We start from the raw sequence: 21789 nt of genomic DNA, 5'->3' as shown, positions 1-21789 counted from the left end.
AGAAAGGGTGGTATTTCTTCTTCCCCTCCTCCACCTCCTCCAACCCAACAGATGGGCGTCCTTAGAATTAGGAAGGGTGAAACATCCCAGCTTAGAGGCCGAGGAGACACGTGGTGAAGGGAACAATGTAATGCTCTGGGTTTGTTTGCTTTTTAACGCAGAGTTATTTGATATAATGTTCTGCTGTTCCTGTACCCCATTTCCACCTATGGCAGCTCTTGTCTGCTGTAAGTGGAGTGATGGGCTTAGGTCGAGTGGGGAAGGGCAGATGAGATGGAGAAATCAGGCACAGAAGGCTTACACTTCTTTCAGTAGAGCTTCTGTTTCACTTTTACTCCCTCCTTTTTCTACCTGCATCCACAAAATGTAATATCAAGTCCCCTTTTCTGAGTGCCTATTATATGTCATCCAACTCAGATGGAAATGCATGATCTCATGTAACTGTCTCCATAACCCCATGGGGTTTACAGAGGTGGGAGCTCAACCCTGGGTTGTTTAAAATACTTCCCTGGTGGTGGGCTGATACCTGATCTCCAACATGGTGATACCAACATCTGGGCTCTTCCTACTGAACCTCAAGAGCTCCACAAGGTCACAAGGTCACAGCCATGGGCATGGTTTGGTTCTGAGCACTGATGACCTCCCCGCTATCGAGAAGCATCCTCCCAAGTGCATTTTCTCAGGGCACCAACTCCTAGGACCTTATAAGGAATCATCTTAAAAAACAAAAATCTGTTTGGGGAATAATGAGTTGAAAAAGCATAACCAGGTTTCTTTACTCCTGGACTCTCTGTGCAATATGCTGCGTTGGCTGTCATTTCTGCCTCTATGATGTTAAGGCATTTTACTTAACCTCTCAGAGCTTTAGATTCCTCTGCTGAAAAATGAGTAATAATATCTGCCTCTTGAAGTATTAAATATGATTTCTTTTCTCTTTCTGTTTTTGGCCAGGTTCACCTAATTTTTTTTTTTTTTTTTTTTTTTTTTTTTTCTGTACACGGGCCTCTCACTGTTGTGGCCTCTCCCGTTGCGGAGCACAGGCTCCGGACGCGCAGGCTCAGCGGCCATGGCTCACAGGCCCAGCCGCTCCGCGACATGGGACCGGGGCATGAACCCATGTCCCCTGAATTGTTAGGCGGACTCTCAACCACTGCGCCACCAGGGAAGCCCACTTAATTTCTATTAAATGAAGTGAATTCTAGCAACCAGAAAGGAATCTGAATAACTGTTGCAGAAAAAAATCATTCTGATAATAAAATAAAGGTAATGCACACTAGTTCAAAGGATAGCAGGGCACGTATTTTCCATTTATTGTATTGGTTTTCATAAAGGGAACGATGCATCTAGGGTAGGTTAGCTCATGATGAAGCATTCTGGGGGCAAAATTGCATATTAACGTGGCATCACTAGGAAAGAAAGCCACATGTGTAAGCACCTAATGGTGGAAATGCAGTCACTGTACCAGCAAGTTAGGGGGCTGCAGTTTGCCAGCCCCTGGTCTAGATGCTGCATGTAGATAGACAAGTTGATCAGCATGATATTTTGCTCACTTTAAAAAAAACCATTTTTTGTTTGTTCAGCAGAACACTTAACATCTTTCAGAACTTGGTTCTTTTGTCTTCATTTTTTATTATAGTTGATTGACAATGTTGTGTTAGTTTCAGGTGTACAGCAAAATGATTCAGTTGTACATAATTATATAAATCTATTGTTTTTCAGATTCTTTTCCATTACAGGATATTGACTATAGTTCCCTGTGCTATCTAGTAGGCCCTTGTTGATTATCTATTTTATTTAAAGTAGTCTGTATGTTAATCTCCAACTTCCAATTTATCCCTCCACCACCTTTCCCCTTTGGTAACCATAAATGTGTCTTCTGTGTCAGTGAGTCTATTTCTGTTACTATTTCTATTTCTTTCAGAACTTGTATTCTGAATAACATGAGTTTGGGAAAACTTCAGAACTTTGAGTTTCAAGGTCATTTCCTCAGAAGAGTGGACACTAGAGCAATGAAGGTGGGGGTGAACTGGCATTAGGCAGAGGGGTCAAGTATCTGGGGAACTGGGCTGTAGGTCTTAAAAGTTCAAGTCCTCAGACAGCCAGAAGGGGTCTCAGACCCAGGGTCCAGGCAGAGGCTTGTCCACCTGCTCATGATGGATGGAACTTACAGAGCAGGGCAACAGTATGGCTTTCTCAAAAAATTTCGTTTTACTTGTTTAGTTAGGGAATGTCTGCAAGTAACCAAACCTACCTGAAGACCCTTTGGGAGATAGAAGAATACCAAGATTAGGAGCATGACCTCTGGAGTCATACTGCCTGGATTCAAGTTATTGTTCCACCCTTGGCTTCAGCAAGTTAGCTAAAATTTCTATGCCTCAGTTTTCTTGCCTGTAGAATGGGGATATCTAACTCACAAGCAAGAATTAATGCATTATGTTTAAAGTGCTGGCACAGGGTGAACACTATGTGAGTATTGCTGCTAGCATTAATTTTCTTTTTTTATTATGATTTGTTTATGTTTTTGTTATTTCAGGGCTTATTGAATCACCTAGCTTCACATGAGGTAAGAGGTCATTATAAAACTTCTCCCTCCAGATTTTTAACTCTTCTTCTTCTGTTTGTTCACTCTTCTCTCTGCATAGGACTATTTCATTTTATTATATACATGGTCCATCATGGCTGACTTAAAATGGAAGCCCAACCCCCCAGCCCACATCCTCTGCTAGGCCAGAATCCCACAGTGCCCCACAACCATGCCCAGTTGTGTCAGGGGCCCAACACCCTGACCCCAGAGGTCCTGTAATCCGTAAGTCTACCCCTTCCACATCTCTGGGCAACCCTGGGTCTCCACAAAGGCAATGTGTTCTACAGGTGGAAATGATGGGCATGTCTGGTGCTGTGTCCTGAAGCTAAGTTCACCCCAGGCACACCGGACGCAGATCAAGACATCAGATGTTAGCTAGACACTGAGTCATCAGTGGAGAGGAAATTTTCCATTCCACCCAACTATCCGGGCTTCCATTGACTCAGGACCTGGGTAAGATTCAGCACATGGGTAGCAGGATTTTATAGCAGACCTATGGGTTGACCTGGGCTGGGTGGAAACAAACAATGTATACACAAATAACTCTAAAACATGGAAGAATTTGCTTATTTTCATCCATTTGCTCACTTGCTCGACAAATATTTATTGAGTGACTTCCGAGTGCCATACTAGGGAATGTGCATTTTTAAAAATTAATAGAACAGGGCTTCCCTGGGGGCGCAGTGGTTGAGAGTCCGCCTGCTGATGCAGGGGACGCAGGTTCGTGCCCCGGTCCGGGAAGATCCCACATGCTGCAGAGCGGCTGCGCCCGTGAGCCATGGCCGCTGGGCCTGCGCGTCCGGAGCCTGCGCTCCGCAACGGGAGAGGCCACAACAGTGAGAGACCCGCGTACCACAAAAAAAAGAAAAAAAAAAGATGTCATTAGTCTTGTCTACTCTGAAATGTCATATAAAAGGAATAACATTGTACATGTTCTTTCTAGATAGATAGATATTTCATATATATTACATATATATCTCAACGTTATAGCTTTAAAGTTTATTAAGATGGATACATATAGCTGGAGTTCAGTTATTTTATTGTAGAGATATTCCATTGTATGACTTTATCATTGATTGGTTGATTGATTGGTTCATTCAGTCATTCCCAAGTGACCATTTTTAGATTTTTTTTTTTTTTTTTTTTTTTTTTTTTTTTTTGCGGTATGCGGGCCTCTCACTGTTGTGGCCTCTCCCGTTGCGGGGCACAGGCTCCGGACGCGCAGGCTCAGTGGCCATGGCTCACGGGCTTAGCTGCTCCGCGGCATGTGGGATCTTCCCGGACCAGGGCACGAACCCGTGTCTCCTGCATTGGCAGGCGGATTCTCAACCACTGCGCCACCAGGGAAGCCCCATTTTTAGATTTTTGTTATTAAAAACAATTAATCTATGGGCTTCTCAGCCAGATCTGTGGTGCAGCTGGGCACCACGTTGGGGTGGAGGTGCTGGGTCATCAGGCATGTGCATCTCCATATTTACCAGATAACGACACATTATATTCTAAAGGAACTGTACCACCTTACATATTTGTCATATATACATGAATTTGTGCTGGATTGATAGATGAATTTGAGAACTGGTACATTTATGATATTGAGTCTGCTTATCCATGTGTATGATCTATCTCATTCATTCTCTTTGCATTGAATATTTGGGTTACTTCCAGATTTTTGCTGTTAAAAATATTTAATTTATTGGGATTTTGTTTGATGCCTTTCAGCATCATTGTATAATTTCCTCCTTTTAAGACTTGCACATCTTTTGTTAAATTCTCTCCTAGGTACCTTACACTCTTTTGCTGCTTTACATGTGGCAACATGTTTTAATGGAACATCACTGTTGTTTGGGAGCTTCATTGTAAACTACATTCTTAATGTGCTGCATTGCCCTTCAAAGACTTGGAGGTGGATGAGATCAAAAAATAATTATAATAAAGTGGAAAAAAATAGGAACTTTGAAGTCATAACTCAGAAAGCACTGTCCAACATTTGTAACTTAATAAAATTTTAGGTAAAATTCTTAGGAGAAAATGAATAATATCAGAAGTATTACTCTTGTAAATGCAAGTCAGTGAAGCAATGGCAACCCTCATATAATTAATGACAGAGAGGTTGCGTGTGTGGACATGGCGTTAGAATTCTGGGGCCATTTGACTAATTTCCATGTTTATAAAATTCTAAGTTTCTAATTAAGCTATGTCAAAAATCTAGCAGAAAAGGGTAAAATTGGACTTTAATTGAGGTGTATTGTTTGATTGCCTAAGGAAAGAGCCAGCGTTGTCAGGATAATTAAGGCATGGTGCGTCACAGAATAAGAGGCCTGGTTACAGAAGCCGAGGGGTAGGGTGGACTGACCATGAAAAATGGCTAATGCCTCTGAACTATGAGACCATTTAGGTAGGACAGTGGTACTGCTTGCTTTTTTGTTTTCAGAATTACAGAGTGACATTGTGGTAGGATTACTGTTGTTCTTCTCTCCTTCAGGAAATTTTAGGTCCTCACTTCCTTGAGCTGAGGTGTGGTCATGTGACTTGCTTAAGCCAGTGAAATGTCATTGTGTCTTCCAGGGAAAGCAGTTAATTCTGTGTCTCTCTTTTCCTGACTGGGTGGGGGGTGGAGGGGTAACACCAGAAGCTCACATGGAAAACAGCTGCTGGGGTTGTTTATAAAGACCTGCAGTGGACCTGAGTGAGCAAGAAAGACACTTTTCAAAAAAAATTTTATTGAAATATAGTTGATTTACAATGTTGTGTTGTTTTCAGGTGTACAGAGAAGTGATTCAGTTATACACATACACACATATATATATATTCTTTTCTGGATTATTTTCCATTATAGTTTATTATAGGATATTGAATATAGTTCCCTGTGTGGATGGACCTAGAGATTATCATACTAGGTGAGCTAAGTCAGACAGAGAAAGACAAGTATCATATGATATCGTTTATATGAAGAAATACACTTTTGTTGATGAAGAGTTTATGTTGTCTGCACAGCAGCATAGCCCGATGGTCCATTTTTGGGGTCATGAATTTCAGGATGAGCAGTCAGGACCGGGAATCTCAATTTCGGAGATCTGGAATCTCTCTTTCCTCACACGGACACTGCCACACTCGAGGAACATGGGACTTGCTATTTATTCAAGAAAAATTCACACTCACAGTTTGGGGATAAGAGTGAAGAGGACAGTGCAGTTACATGACCAGAAGGATTCCATTCCCCTAAACCATAATTTGACTATCTTTCAAGGATAAAATAAGACATGCATGTATACACATATAATATGCCTACATACACTTGATTTGAACAGATGTGCAAGCTCTGTGTCTTCTATCCTAACTTCTCTAAGATCGGCTAGCTCTAGAAAATAGCTACTTCTCACAACAGGGCTCTGTTCTTAGCCCATCCATATATCTTACAAGTACCAGTGGTACAGACTTTATCTCAAAAGTGCAAAATGTAACGTTAATTTAAAGGCTTCCCTTTGAAGCTAGTAACTCGCCTTCCTTTCTTCATCCCTCATGTCTCTTGCCTGGTGAGAGCTGTCACTTCACTTGGGGTCACTGAAAATCAAGGTGACTTTTACTCTTGGCATTTCTCACCCCCAGTACTCTTTTCTCATGCTCCCACCTCAAATGGTCTCTGTCTTTGCCTTTCCAGAATCTGTAGTCTACACACTAATAGCTGCCTTCCTAACTCTTATGCAAGTGACCTTGTTTGCTCTTCCCCAAAATTAACAAACAAAACCCTTCAAAACTTGTAAGATCACACGCAGATCTCTCTCTGATTTGGCAAAGAGGGAAATTCTATTTTCTTTTTCATCTCTCATTTTTTTTTTTTACCGCTGCCCATTCCCCTCTCCTCCTCCATTTCTTCACCTTTTATACCTGCAGAGAAATCTCCACCCTCTCTTTATGGTACATTCCAGTCCTAGAGCTGTGTTACAGGTAGTCACAGAAACACTGGCTATAACAAACCAACAGGAGCTGAAATTCAGACAACCCCATTTTACAGGATGGCAAGAAGACACAGGGGTGGTGCATTAGGTTCCTACTGCCTTACACACAGTACAGGGGAGACCTGTTGGTGGATCTGAAACCACAAGGGAAACTAAGCTAATGGGGGCAAGGTGAACGCAGGATGTATTTTTCACTCAAAGACCTTTTATGAAGGAAGGGAGAAGGGAGAGAGTAAGTCACTGCGCTAGTAAATAACTAGTAAATACAGTTTTAACATTTCCTTCGAATGAGGTAAGTCTCAAAAGTTAGGGTCCCATAATAATTAGAGTTATTTCTTTTCTTTTAATTTCATGTTTCTAAGCACCTAACAGTTTTATAGGATTTTAATTTGGAATCCAATACCCCTGAATGATTACTCCAATACACAACTACTGTTAACTTCGATGTAATAATAATAACATTATCTATGATTTATGAGGGCTTATGATGTGCTAATAACTGCTTTAAACACTTTCAATTCTCATAGAAATTCCACAAGTAAGGTGTTATGATCTCTGTTTCTCCAATGAGGAAACAGCCCTTAGAGACAGGGATTAGTAACCCTTGGGCAACTTCCAAGGTGAACATTTGTGAACACAGAATGGGAACTCAGTCCTAGCAGGTCCCACCTCAAACTTCAGGCTCTAAACCCTCAGGGCGTGTGCATCTGCTCTGATTCTGAGACTTAACATGCCTCCTGGAAGAACTTAATATACTTGATTTGGGTCAGCTGGAATTTTTTCTTAGCACCCAAACACGGAAGTGGAACTCAGGATCTTGGGATCTTACCCTTACACTGTCCCTTTTCCTGCTCTGTGATGACAAAATGGTGATCACCAGACAGCCAAAGGAAAGGAGGCTGGCTCTGGAGGTGTGGAGCCTTGCATCCTTACAAACTGAGTTTCCTCACCCAGGATTTGAAGAGTTTGTGGCAATCATAGGTTTACCCCAGGGGACTCTTCCAGATGTGAAATTTGCTGGCTCCACCCTCTCAGTGTCTGGCTTTTATGTGGCCTCATATCTGAATTTAGAGTGACTCTGGCTTCCCCACAGGCATTTTTCCTCCGTTCAGAGAACAGCAACAACGTTTGCAGCGTTTGAGGGGCGATTCCCGTGAGAAGACTAAAATCCATTACTTTCAATGGCCTAAAAGCTTTTTTACTTACAAAGCTTTTAAGGCAGATGAAGCTGGTGCATCCCTGGAACCTCTCACTCTCCTTTTTCCCTCGCTTCAGGCCTACTGGAGCCAGTAAATTAAAACCTTTGCCTTTGACATTTGGGTTGGGAAAAAGTGAAAACTGATCTAATAATAATTAGTTATGGTTTTATATGCGAGATTGGACCCTTCTCATTTTTCACTCTGGAGCCTGGTGAGAAAGAGCTAAGAGCAAGGAGAGATTGATGGGGGGGCATAAACCCCTGAAATGTTCCCCTGCCAAAAGAAGTAAGCGATCCTTGGGCACCTTCTTATATCATGTTAAGAGCCCATGACAGCCCTAAAAGAACTAGGGAAACCCAGGGAAGGTGGGGGATAAAGGAGTTTTCTTTGCTCTCTTAGGCCAGGCACCTTGGCCTGTGAATCGCTGCCTGTTCACCCTGTAAAGACTGTGGTCTCAGGCCAGTCCCCCTCTTCAGGCTCCAAGAAAGAGGGATTGGGTTCAGATAACTGGCTCTGGGTAAATAGCAGCTTGTTTTGGTAACACTAGAGATGTATTTACTTTTCACTTCATGAAGGGGAGTGATGTCTTGGGTAAGACATGACCTGACACAAACTACAAATTTGAAGTCCAAACATTATAGGGCAAATTCTTTCCAGAAATTTCCAATTTGTTACTATGTAAAAATCAGGGTCGGTGGTTTGAGTTGCTGTGGGGATATTTCATTAACTTTCTGAAGGGAGAACACTATGGAATGGAGAGGCAAACCTGTGTGTGTGTGTGTATGTGTGTGTGTGTGTGTGTGTGTGTTTTGTGTACTGCACAGCTGTAATTTGACATAATCTGGTAAAATCAGCCTATTTCTCACTGGTGGGAAATTTAGTATGGCTCAGAAAGTTGCAGAGAGTGTGAGGGGAAATCTATGAGAAGGTTGAGAAAGAAAGTGCTAAATAATTCTTGAAGCATCACTCTTAGAAAGAATGTAGATTAGGAGAGGGAAAAAAAGCTGGTACAGGAGAGAAAAAACAGATGGTGTCTTGCAAAGATTGGTCCTGCACTTCTTCTTTGTCTCCCAATAGGGATTAAAATGTGAACGTAGAGCTCAGGCTGAGCAGGGACCAAGCACACTCCTGAGGACAGGCCAGTGACAGCTGATGACCCCAGCATGTCAGAAGCCCTGGAAGCTGATGCCAAGTGAAGCCAGGGGGTGGGAGTTGGGGGGGGGTAGACTGGGGATCAGATGCTGCTCCCCCAGGAATGCTGATCAGAAGTCAGCGGGGATGGCAAGCCAAAAGCCTGCTCTTATCTATCCATCATGAGTGAGGTGGCAAGAATCCAATGATAAGAATTTTAGCTGAATGATTAAGTGTAAGGAAATAGGGATAGAACAAGACAAGGCACGTGGTGGGGCTTACCACAGAGGACAGTGATTTCATTCATGGGAACGAGAGATTAAATTATGACATTTTAAAAATAGTTGGGCTTCCCTGGTGGTGCAGTGGTTGAGAGTCCGCCTGCCGATGCAGGGGACGCGGGTTCGTGCCCTGGTCCGGGAAGATCCCACGTGCCACGGAGCGGCTGGGCCCCTGAGCCATGGCCGCTGAGCCTGCGCGTCCGGAGCCTGTGCTCCGCAATGGGAGAGGCCACAGCAGTGAGAGGCCCGTGTACTGCAAAAAAAAAATAAAATAAAATAAATAGTAACATTTTCCTAAATACCAAGAAGCCCACTGGCAAACTTAGTGGTAGATAAAAAGTGCATAACCACCGAAGAGAGGGCATTCTATGTCCAGTATTAGAGGTGCTACCAGGCAGCAGTTTTGGACTTTTTCATATTAACATGATGTTATTTATGTTAACATGACTTTTTCATTTCCTACACCGGTGGGAAGGCTTGATGTAGTGGGTCTCAAACTTGAACAGGTGTCAGAATCACCTAGAAGGCTTGTTAAAACACAGATGGCTGGGCCCTCACTCCAGAGTTTCTGATTCAGTAGACCTACGGGGGGTGAGGTGGGAGTCTTCTAACAAGATCCTAGACACTGTAGCTGCTGCTGGTCCTGGGACCGCACTTTGAGAACCACAAGCCTAGTGCATTCAGAACCGATATATATCAATGCATAAAATACATTTATATTTACTCACTTCTGCACCTGTCTTAGGCAGGAAGTGTAATAGATTATAATAAAGCCAAAACTTGTTGAGCTGAACCGAGATCATTGCTGGTGGTAAGAACCCAGGTGTTCTGGGTTCCTGGCGTGTGCTGCTGGCTGACATAAACATGGGATTGAGGAAGGGAGCTGATAGATTAGGTAGAATGCTAGAGTGGAAGGGAGCTGTGTGAAAGCATGATGATCACCTATGGATGCTGACTCAGGAAGCTTTGAATTCCAATTCCCACTGTGACACTCACTAGCTTTAAACACTTAGCACATTACTTAAACCAGATGAGCCTCAGTTTCCTCCTCTGTAAAACTGGGATCCCTACAGGGCTTGTGTTTCAGCCACAATTCTTAGTTGCAATCAACCGAAGTCCACTCTGGCTGAATGAAACAGAGAAGCATTGCATTAAGGATATTAGGTTCTATAGGAGAAATGAAGTGCTTTACCAACAAGTCAATGGTATGAAAAAAATGTAAGAATGCTGTTGTTGAATAAAAGAGAAGACATAAGAAACCTAACAATCAAAGGCAACTGGTGGGCTTTGTTTGGATCCTGATTCAAGCAAACCTACCTTAAAAAGAAAATTAGGGAAATTGTACTATGGCTGGATATTTGACATGAGGGAGTTCCAGTGAATTTTGTTAGTGTGATATTGTCATGAAGGTTATGATTCTTACAGGGGCCTTAAAGAGAGGCTAATATACTAAGGTATTTACAAGGGAAATAAAATAATATCTGAGATTTGCATCAAAAATTTTCCAGGGAAAGAAGTCATGAGGTAGGGAGGAAGCAGAATTGGCAAAATGTTAGTTATTGCTGTGAATACATGAGGGATTTATTTTGCTTTTCTCATGTGTCGTGTGTGTGTGTGTGTGTGTGCACTTAAAATTCTCTATAATAAAACATTAAGGGGCTTCCCTGGTGGTGCAGTGGTTGAGAATCTGCCTGAGGATGCAGGGGACATGGGTTTGTGCCCCGGTCCGGGAAGATCCCACATGCCGCGGAGCGGCTGGGCCCGTGAGCCACGGCCGCTGAGCCTGCGCGTCCGGAGCCTGTGCTCTGCAACGGGAGAGGCCACAACAGTGAGAGGCCCGCATACCACCAAAAAAAAAAACCCCAAAAATCATTAAGGCAAAGCAGAAGTCATTCTCTACGAGGGCTGGAGAACAATTCTCAGACTTGTCTCAACAAAGGAGACTCTACGTCACACAGAAGAGCACGTTTTGACAGGGACCCTGCTGTCATTGTCACGATGCCCTGGATACTGGAGCTTACACTGCCAGAAAGTGAGGCTGGGAGAGTGATTTTCTTGCATTTCCAAATTGTACACTGTGAGGTGACATTAAGATGCACAAGGTAGGACATTCCCTAAAGTCAGAAAAAGGATTCAGGTGATGGGTGGCCAAAACAACTAAGAATGTCCACAATGGGCACATAGTAGGTGCTCAACACACGTTAGTGCCCACCTCCACCCCCATCCCTAAAATGCATATTGCCCCAGACTCCATCCTAGGTAAAACTTTCTTCCTCAGCATCCTAGATAGCTGGGTCTCTAATCCAAAAAATTTGCCAATCTCCTTTTAAATGATCAAATTCAGCAAAATGCCAGGAAGTTCACTCATTACAATTCAATTATGAGACCTTCCCAACAACCAGAAAAGATTTCTGTATTCTGAGTGTAAAAACCAGCATTTCCAGCCATTGTTCTAAATTCAGCACCTGCAGAACATGTTGAATCCATCTTCTATGTGAGGTCTTTTCAGATACTTGAAGATTCTTGTAACTGTGCCTCTTATTCACCAACCCCCAGCCTGGCCCCAGCACCATCTCTCATCCAAGTCCCCTTTTCACCAGATTAAACATATATAAAATAGGTAAGAAGCTTAGTCCATAACTTTAGGTGTAGAAGGATTATGACTTCCTTCTCTAAAATTCAAATTAATTCTCATTTGGAGCACTCTTTCCACCAGTGTTATGGAAACTTTATATTAATCTAAAGTTCCCCCATAAATTCCTCTGAGGTTGTGCTAAATCCCAAGGGCCCAATACTGCTGAGGCATCTAGGAAGGTAGTAGCAGAGCTCTGGTCTTCAAAGTCATGTGTTCTGGCAGACACCTCCTAGGCGTTCATGCCTTCACTCATCTGTCCATGTGGGCACTTTTAGTAGCCTGCCCGGTTCCAAGTGACTTAAACCACTTCTGAGCCACTCTTCTTCATCAAGACCTCCTTGTGCTAAAAGATATGCTCCTCCTGGACACTGAGCTCTACCAAGTCACCGATGGGGTTCCCTTTACCTGTTATTTGTGAGTAATGATGCTAAAAGTTGCTTAATGCTCTGGCTCCTAGGGGATTTTCAAAATGAACATGGAGGTATCAAAAAAAAAAAAAAACTCTTGAGGTTTATTAATTCCTTTCTTGACACACTTTTTCTGCTTCTATTCACTGTACTCACTGCCTTGCATCACAGCTGGTTCCTTCCCAGACGATAGAGCCAAGTGTTTGAACATCCCTAATGAACTAGGTGATCCAGCGTGGCTTACAAACAACATCCTACATCACCAGGCCAGCCCATCAGAGCAGAAGCTGCATAAGATCAAGATTGCATCAGAATCCGTTATTTTGTTGACTATGTTATTGCCCCTCCATATTCCCTCCTCCATCCTATTTCTTTCCCCCAAAACCCACAGGAGCCCTCCACCACCAGTACACTATTTACCTGTGTCATGGTTGTCTGTGTGATAGTCTATGCTGCCCTATTCTGCGTCTCAGTTCTGTTCCAGGTCCCTTAGTCTTTTCGTTGTGTAGACTGAAGGCCTCCCACTTGTAGTAACGATGCTTCTCTCACTGGCCCTTTCCCCAGAGCCTCTGAAGCTTTGTATCGGGGTTATATATTCTCATGCCACTTTCAGTTTTCCTCTGTGATCCAAGTGGTTGTGGGAAAGATAGCAGCCCCCCCATTGGGATGGAGATCCAAGTTACCTAGAATAGGGGCTGCAGGTATATCAGGCCACTGAACCCACAGCAGGAGAGTAGAGGGCATTTTCTTGGTATATTCTATAGTACCTAGCAAAAAGTAGGTGCTTAAAAAATAAGTAATGATAAAGATAATTCTCAACCTAAAGAAAACTTCCAATCGAGGAAATTTCAGACAGGCTGTGGGTGGAGGAAGACATATTTTTGTGCAAGTGTCCTCCAAATAATGTTACAAAGATGCCTTCTTCCTTCCTTGGGTTGCCTCTGGGAAATGAAGTGTACATACTAATCCCCGTAAAAGTATTAGAGATGAAAGCTGGAAGCTTCCTTACAGCCTTGCATGTGTGCATATGTATTTATTTAATGCTGAGTGGGTATTAAATGTGGCCCTGAGCAGCTTATAATAGCTTTCAAAGTCAATTATGGGCTGAAAGAAATCAGGGTAACAATGAGAATTATAAATCAGGTCTAAAAGAAATGTGATCTGTTCAGCCTTTCTCATCTGTCAATTTAGAAGAAATGCGTGCTAACTGCAGATTCTGACAAACTAATCTTGTTTGGGACAGGAAGAGCTGTAGCTGTCTATTCATCCTTTTCCCCCAGTGCCTAGCACAGGGCTTGGCACAGTCGAGGCACATAAATAGCTGTTATAAATAATAAATAATAATATTATTTATTTTAATTATTATTTTATTATTTATTTTAATATTATTTATAATATTTAATATTATTATAAATAATAATATTTTGGATATATTGGGTTAATAAGATATATTATTTAAAATAATTTCACTCTATCTCTTTAGTTTTTGAATGTAGTTAGTAGAACATTTATAATCATAGGTGAGGGGCTTCCCTGGTGGCGCAGTGGTTGAGAATCTGCCTGCCGATGCAGGAGACACGGGTTCGTGCCCTGGTCCGGGAAGATCCCACATGCCGCGGAGCGACTGAGCCCGTGAGCCATGGCCGCTGGGCCTGTGCGTCCGGAGCCTGTGCTCCGCAACGGGAGAGGCCACAACAGTGAGAGGCCCGCATACCGCAAAAAAAAAAAAAAAAAAAAAAATAATAATAATCATAGGTGAGGTCCTCACTGTATCTCTGTCAGGCTATGCTGCCCCAGAGAGATGGGGTTGGGCTAGGGGGAGCAGCTGGTGGGAAAGGAGAACAGCTCTACTAGCTGTGGGGCTGTCAGACCCAACTTCAGGCTGGATGTCAGAGCTGGAAGAGACAACATTGGCCATCTCTGCTGACTTCCTCCTGCCTGTGAAGATTGTTCGGGTGGACCACCTGTACTGCTCAGGCGGGTCTACCAGAAGTCAGGACTGTGAAGGCCAGGCCACACCCTTCTCCGTGCTCCTTTCATGCGGTGCCCTTGTCTGATCATTTACTTCAAGGAGTCAGTGACTGCATGTGTTCCCCTCTCAGGAGCATCTGTGTTTCTAACAACTTTTTAACTAACAAAGAAGTGTCCAAGGTAGACGATTTAGAAAACAAAGAAAAGATCCAGGAAAAATCATTAAATATCCATAATCCTATCCCCCAGGAAAAATAAGAGCAATCTTATATTGCACTTACTGTACCAGATACCATTTGAACTGCTACATATCTCGTATTTCATCAAAACTAAATCACCAATGAGTGTAAGATGCAACTCTCCTCTATGGAACAGCAAGAGAAGGAAAAAGGTACTGTCAGTTAAACACTGATACAGGGCTTCCCTGGTGGCTCAGTGGTTGAGAGTCCGCCTGCCGATGCAGGGGACACAGGTTCGTGCCCCGGTCCAGGAAGATCCCACCTGCCGCGGAGCAGCTGGGCCCGTGAGCCATGGCCGCTGAGCCTGCGCGTCCGGAGCCTGTGCTCCGCAACGGGAGGGGCCACAACAGTGAGAGGCCCGAGTACCGCAAAAACAAACAAACAAAAACACTGACACGATGATTCCCTGTCACTTGGAATTTCTCTTCAATACTTAGTTTTAAAAAAGTTCTTTCAGATTTATTTAGGCATGGAGGTGCACTGTGAATTACTGTTCATATGTAGAAAGGGAAATGAGCAAAACGAAATGATTGAGGTATTGCTAAACTTTTTCACATTCAGAGTCATCAACATTTGTTTTGTTTCCATGCAATTTCTCCTGTGACAACAAGAATGTCGGGGACACAGTCATTTTAGAGAGAGTCCGTACAGGAACTAAAAGTCCCTTGTCCTGGATGCTGAAGCTGGCTTTGCAAATTATGCAGGACTCGTCCACTTTTGGTTCCGGCTTCCAGAACACTACAAGACATACTTGGCTCCACCCCTCACCTACCTCCTCTCCACAGCCATCTGGTTCCTAGAAACTAAGAATGCTCCACTGTCGACGCCAGGATTTTCTTCCATGTGCTGATATCCATCCTGCAAATGTGGTTGCTGGAACGTTTTTGCTGTTGTTGCTGGAATTTTGATGTTTTTCCAGGTGTAAGAATAACAGAATGATGTCTCACCAACCGTAAACTGAGATTCCATTAGTGGTGAGGATTTCAGATATGCAAAAAAATGGAAAATGGTGTGTCTTAGAGTCGGGAAAATGGGATATAGTATACTTATTTTTTCTCACAGGAACACTCTAAGATAGTGTTCGTGAAAACAACCTTCCATTTTATAGATGGAAAAACTCAGGCACAGAGAGGTACAGTAACTTATTCAAGATCACCATATTTAACACTTATGAATATATCTCAGAAGCACCAGGGTGTTTGTATGTACACTAACGTTTATCACAGCATTGTCTTGACAACTGGGAAGATCATGTTTTTTGAAATCTCTAGAATAGGAGAATTTTATAATCAAAATCTCAAGACATTATAGGGGAAAATAAGCTTATGAATACTAAAGCTATGAATAAACATATGCAAAGTTTTATAATATTCTTATGTTCACTAAAATAAAACAAAGACAGAATATTCTCAAGATCTCAATCCTCAACAGTTTTAAGCATACTTTAAAAGTTTTCTTTTATTTTATTGCAGATAAAACACCCGCTAAGAGGTACTTTCTGTTTTTCAGTGTGTCTCTCCATCCAAATGTTCACAGTTTGTCTTATTTAAGCCTCAGAATGGTGGAATATATTCAGCTTTTGGACCACTCTGTGTGTCTAGAAAAGCATAATAACTTGAATACTTCAAATTTTTTAAAAATTATCAACCTGAATTTGATCTACTCAGTTTACCATGGCAGAATTGCTGTTTCACAGCTATCCTATTTCCAATACTTGATTACAAAATTTTTAATTGGTTTTGTTTTAAACTTTTCCTATGAAAATTCTACTCCTGGAGCTCTTTTTAAACCTTGGATTATTGTGCAGTGTGTTTCAACAAAGGACCATGTTCTTCATCATTTGTAACCTTAGAATTTTAAGTTGCATGAAATTTCAGCAGGAGAGGTTTTTGGACAGTTGTTCTGCAAATGCTCTCAAGTAACACTGTGTAAGTAGCTGTCGGATGCATCATGGACCAAAGGCAGAAGGCACGTCTCACACTACATTATTTTCTGATGGGGAGAGCAGGTAGGTTAGGAAAAGCGCCTGAAGGCTGGATACATAGTGAAGGGGAGGATGTGATAGGAGTACTTCCACCCCACTTCACTGATGAGGGAATTGGGGGCTGCCAAGTTTGAATGATGTGTCTGAGGTCTCATGACTGGGTCACATCCCTGACCAGTAGAGGATCCAGAACCAAAACACTGCAGTCTAGCTCCAGAGACCCTTATAAGAAAGTAGTGCCGATTAGGGTGTGGGAAAATGAGCCCCAAAGCGTTTTCGAGTGGTAGAAGGGGACTGTAAAGTGATTTATCTCTCTAGAAGGCAATTTATCAATACATGACAAGAAGAATGCGTTTCAATCCCAAACTTCACTTTTGAGAATTTGCACCTATCAAATTATCAGGGATGCTGCTCAGAGGTATATAAATAAAATTGTTCATTATAGTATTGTTTAAAATGTTGGAAATTTGGAAACAACTTGAATGTTCAGTAATCATAATTGAATAAAAGTAATTAATATTACAGCTAATAAAATCTCATAGAAAAATGCTTAAGGGTCATGAAAATCTTTTCATCACATTTTATTAAGAGAAGAAAAATGTTATGGAATGATAGGTACAGGATGATCAATCCTGATTTTTTAAATTATGTGGCACCTCTACTCTGCCTTTATTAGGTAATTACTAAAAACTCACAGTACTACTCAAAACCCTTGGTTGCAAGTAACAGAAGCTCAATAAAGATTGTTCCAGCTCTCTGCTATTATCATCATGATATTTAACTTTTCTGAGGGATCCTATTGAGCTTCTCAATGCTAGTCTACTGCACAGAATGTGAGCAGGATGTAAAGTGTTCTCATTCCTTCCCTTTGGTGACAAATTGAAGTCACTGTGTGTTGGTCTGGCCCTTGCCATTTCTCACAACCTCTGCCCAATCCACTGACAAGTACTGAGCACTATCTTTGGGCCCAGCACCGTGAGTGGCAAATGTGGAGGCGAGAAAGGAAACCCATAACTTGGTCCTCAAGGAGTTTATTGTCTCTTTGGGAACATACGTCTGTAGCTACCGAGAGTGGTGACATTTGTGGAAGACAGGTAGTAAGCATGAGACCCTGTCCCTGGAGTGGAGACACAAATACATAAAACACCTGAATAATCAGGCAAGGGGGTCTGAGTCCAAATGCCACGATAGAGGGCTACAGGCTGGCAGTGCTACAGAAACAGAGGGCAGCCAAAAGTGTGGAGAGTATGGTTGGAAAATGCTTTCTAGAAGAGAGACAGTTTGCTTGAAAAGCATGAGTTGTTTGTAGGGTAAACTTTTGGGCGAGGATAGAATATGCCTCAAGCAGATGGCCAGGGATGATGCAAAACAGGACGATCTGAAGCAGTCAGCAATCTTAGACCATCTTAAGATTTAAGCATCATATTTTCTTTCAGCAATCACTGTTTGCAACAGGAATACATTGTGTTCCCCGACTCCTGACTCCTGTTACTTGCCTCATGAATGATGAGTCCAATATTTTAATATAGTAAGAGTTCCTACAAATCAATAAGAAAAATATAAAAGGACTGGGATGATGGATGTTTCAGAAAACTAATCAACAGGGCTGGGTAACAGAAATAGTAAGGCTAGGTGAGCTACTGAAGGTGACTTTTAAGTTCAACTGGTAAACCTCAAATTTAAACAACTGGAAAATAATTATCTTTTGGCTTTTATTATTCTTTCCTAAAAATACAAATGCTAGGGGCTTCCCTGGTGGCGCAGTGGTTGAGAGTCCGCCTACCGATGCAGGGGATGCGGGTTCGTGCCCCGGTCCGGGAGAATTCCACATGCCGCGGAGCGGCTGGGTCCGTGAGCCATGGCCGCTGAGCCTGCGCGTCTGGAGCCTGTGCTCCGCAAAGGGAGAGGCCACAACAGTGAGAGGCCCGCGTACTGCAAAATTTAAAAAAAAAAAAAAAAAATACAAATGCTAAAACCAACATAGTCAATGCTCAAAACAATATCGTTGAGTGTTTGCAACAGGAGTCATTATCCCAAAAGTTACATTGATTACGTTTGTATTTCTCAATCTTGCTAAGTCAAAAAACAAAAATAAAACATTGGCATAAGAAGAAAATGCTTGATGACTGAGAATAATAAGCTTGCTTAGATGTTTCCCAAACCTAACGCTCCATTAATAAAGAGCCAGGCATTGTGAAGGATAATACTTAGTCCCAAGCAATGTTTCAATTTTGATAACTTCAGGAAACATTGACTTCTGTCAAAGAACGCTAATTATATTTTTTCTGATTTATTATAGCCAATTCAATCGAGTGAACTGGAGAACAAAAACGCAAATAAAATGTGTTTTTGCTACAGGACACATATCTGTTCTTAATGAGGCCACCATTGCATGTTGGTACCAGGAGTAAGTGATCTGGCCCTGGTTGTATCTCAGGCTGGTTCTGTTCACCTGCAGACCCAGGCGCACCCACTACCATCCCACCCCCTCACACAAGCACATCCACGCAGGTGTACCTGCCAGCTGTCCCAGGCCCACCACACTCTCTCTTTCATTACACCACCGAGGGCTTGCTTGCTACGCAGAGTGCATGTGGCAGACCGTCTGAGTAATCCTTGCCATCCACTTCCTTTGCCTGAGTACGCAATTGAAATCAGGCTTAGCACGTGATTTGCGTTGGCCAAAGAAATGTGAGCAAAAGTTACAAGCATCACATCAGGAGAGACGTTTTACAAGTCCTTTGGAGCCTTGTCACAATCCATTTCCCTTTGCCCTGGGCCCAGGCAGTGTGGCGCTGGATTCTCACAGAAAGGACCAAGGTGGTGATGGGTCGAGTACCCAGAACAACAGACAAGCACTATGACCCAGATGTAAAGCTCCCGTAAGGTTTGGGCAGCAGAACTAAGGCGGTGCCAACTAGTATGCTGGACAGGGAAAAAGAAAATTTGGATGTTCAGAGAGGTGCTCCTCCTGCAAAGTGTTGCCTTGGTAGTAGTCTGGTTTCTAGGTCTCTGAGTCCCATCCAGTGCCTGGACACTTAACCAAGCCTCTCATGGAGGCCTTTTGTTGAGATGGTCCTTGCTCCTCTCCACTCAGTCCCCATTAAATCTAGCTGTTCTCTCCCAGCCCCACCCACCCCTCTGCTCTCATTACCTCCCCCTTCATCTCATCCCATGTGCCGTCCCCCTCCTCTAACCTGGGGAAATCTTAAAAGTCCCAGGTGTGGCAGGAAGCTCTGCTCATAGTTGTGTTTTCCCCAAGCATTTTCTCTCCACTGGAGCCCTCTCTACTTCCTGCAGGGATGAGGATTTTGGAAGCTAAAGCCAGGGAAACAGCTTTTTTTTTTCTCTGCCTCAACCCTGTCACATTTCTCCATAGAGGCAATAAGCATACAGCCACAACTGAGCTATTTGAACAGAGAACAAATAACACATTGCTTAATATTATTTCACAGTTATCATGCTGCCACTGATTTTTGAAACGTCTTGTTTGGAGTAACACGGCCCATTACCTAAACTAACCTTAATTGTGACACACCTTTCTTCCTTGACATTGATTTCTTTTTCCTAACGCTGACCCTCTAGGCCAAATTTAGTGAAAAAAGAAAGTGACCATGATGGAACATAAAGTTACTCCTCAAAAAATGAATCAAAAATAGAATAAGTCATACTGATATTTCTTGAACGCTCTGTAAATTCTTTCGGATAACAATTTGATTTTTAAAAACTGTATTAAAAAAACAACTTATTTTAGTTGCATACTTCCTGCCCTTTGGGGACATTTGTAAATATGGCAACATAGAAGCAAATGTACCACAATATAAGCAAATACTACAGTGACAAAGGAACAACTCAGAAAAGCATAAGCTCCATGAGGGCAATATCACACCTACTGGCTTACTGTTACACACCCTGCAGAGTGGCCAGCACAGAGAATGTGCTCTGTGAACTGCTGTCGAGTGAAAAAATCATAAGGACCCGTGGAAGTGAACAGCAGGGGAAGGACACTTCCTGCTTGACTCCAGTGGAAGTTTCTTACGAGAGCATGGATTCCAGCTGATCTTTCAAGGAAGGGATAAGGAAACAAATTAAAGTCGACTCCATCTTTCCCTCACCCTGTCATCAGTTTACTAAACATGGCAATTGTCATACATTTCTGGCTTATTTATGCACATGTGTTTGTGACCTAAGTACAAGCCTGATTCATTCATATTTCTAAGGATTATTCCGCATGAACTTAGCTTTGCATGTGTCTGCTAGTTGTCTCTTAGTCTGTTGGAATCGCCACCATACAAGGCCATTTGATGATGGACTGATTAAAATACTGAATTCATTTTGTGTTTCAATTCTGGGTCAATTCATCGACAACAATTTCGGTAAGTGTCTTTTGTGGCCAATGAAGTGCTTTGTTTGGTTAAATTGCATATATGTAAAAGTTTTATAAAGTAAACCCATTTGGGACTTTTCAGGGATAACGGAAATGTAATGTGTGCGTGCGTGCATGTATGCATGCCTGCAAGACTGTAAAACCCAGATGTTTTAGAAAAATTTTTGTTTTAATTTGCTCTCTGAAGTAGTTAGCCAAGCTAGAACTTCAGTTTCTTCTCTTTTGCAACGTTTTGCAAGAAGGACCATGTGACCATCAATTTTGCTTTTTAATTCAATATTTTTTGCATGGCCCCTTTGAGCTCAATTTTGTTTAAAGTCGAATACAGTATTCAACATTTTTTTTTTTTTTTTTTTTTTTTTTTTTTGCGGTATGCGGGCCTCTCACTGTTGTGGCCTCTCCCGTTGCGGAGCACAGGCTCCGAACGCGCAGGCCCAGCGGCCATGGCTCACGGGCTTAGTTGCTCCGCGGCATGTGGGATCTTCCCGGACCGGGGCACGAACCCGTGTCCCCTGCATCGGCAGGCGGATTCTCAACCACTGCGCCACCAGGGAAGCCCAGTATTCAACATTTTTAAGAAGATGTTCTCATGGGTTATAGCATGCAGAATTCAGTGCAACTGTGGTTCTATATTTTCTTCATGGGGTTATAGAAATTGCACCAACTCTTTGAGGAACACTGAAAATTTGGCCTTACACTTGTGGCACTTGTCACATGATACTTTAAATAATCTTCCAAATGTCAGCTGTAATGTTTTCTCTCTCTGCTAAGACAATGGATGGGCCTAAAATTAACTAGAAAAAGACAGCTGAGTCGATCACGCATTCTTCAAGGAAGATGCCAGAAAAGTCTTGATTAATACCATCGTTCCCTCTGGAATTAATTTTCAGTTCTCCCATCAGGTGTGTTGATGGAAAGCAGTCATACAGTTCTAGTAATTGCCTCAGATTCCTGTGCTGTCCTTCATCAGGGCCTCTAATGAAGTCTGAGCTGTAGCCTGGGGTTGATGCCAGAC

General features: G+C 42.5%; 1 long non-coding RNA gene across 3 annotated transcripts in view; it reads left to right on the top strand.

Moving 5' to 3' along the window:
- Window positions 1-21789, top strand: part of LOC136794659 (uncharacterized) — a 64067-nt gene that overhangs the window by 27118 nt on the left and 15160 nt on the right. Inside the window, exon 4 of one of the 3 annotated variants that reach the window (XR_010841728.1) lies at window positions 15015-15245. The exons of the other annotated variants lie outside the window; for them this stretch is intronic. This is a non-coding gene — a long non-coding RNA (uncharacterized lncRNA). Of the gene's footprint in view, window positions 1-15014; window positions 15246-21789 lie in introns of those variants that run through there. 3 annotated transcript variants of the gene reach the window in all.

Source organism: Kogia breviceps, chromosome 8 (assembly GCF_026419965.1).
Source record: "Kogia breviceps isolate mKogBre1 chromosome 8, mKogBre1 haplotype 1, whole genome shotgun sequence".
Classification (NCBI taxonomy): Eukaryota; Metazoa; Chordata; class Mammalia; order Artiodactyla; family Physeteridae; genus Kogia; species Kogia breviceps.
This window is presented reverse-complemented; position numbering and strand designations above follow the sequence as displayed.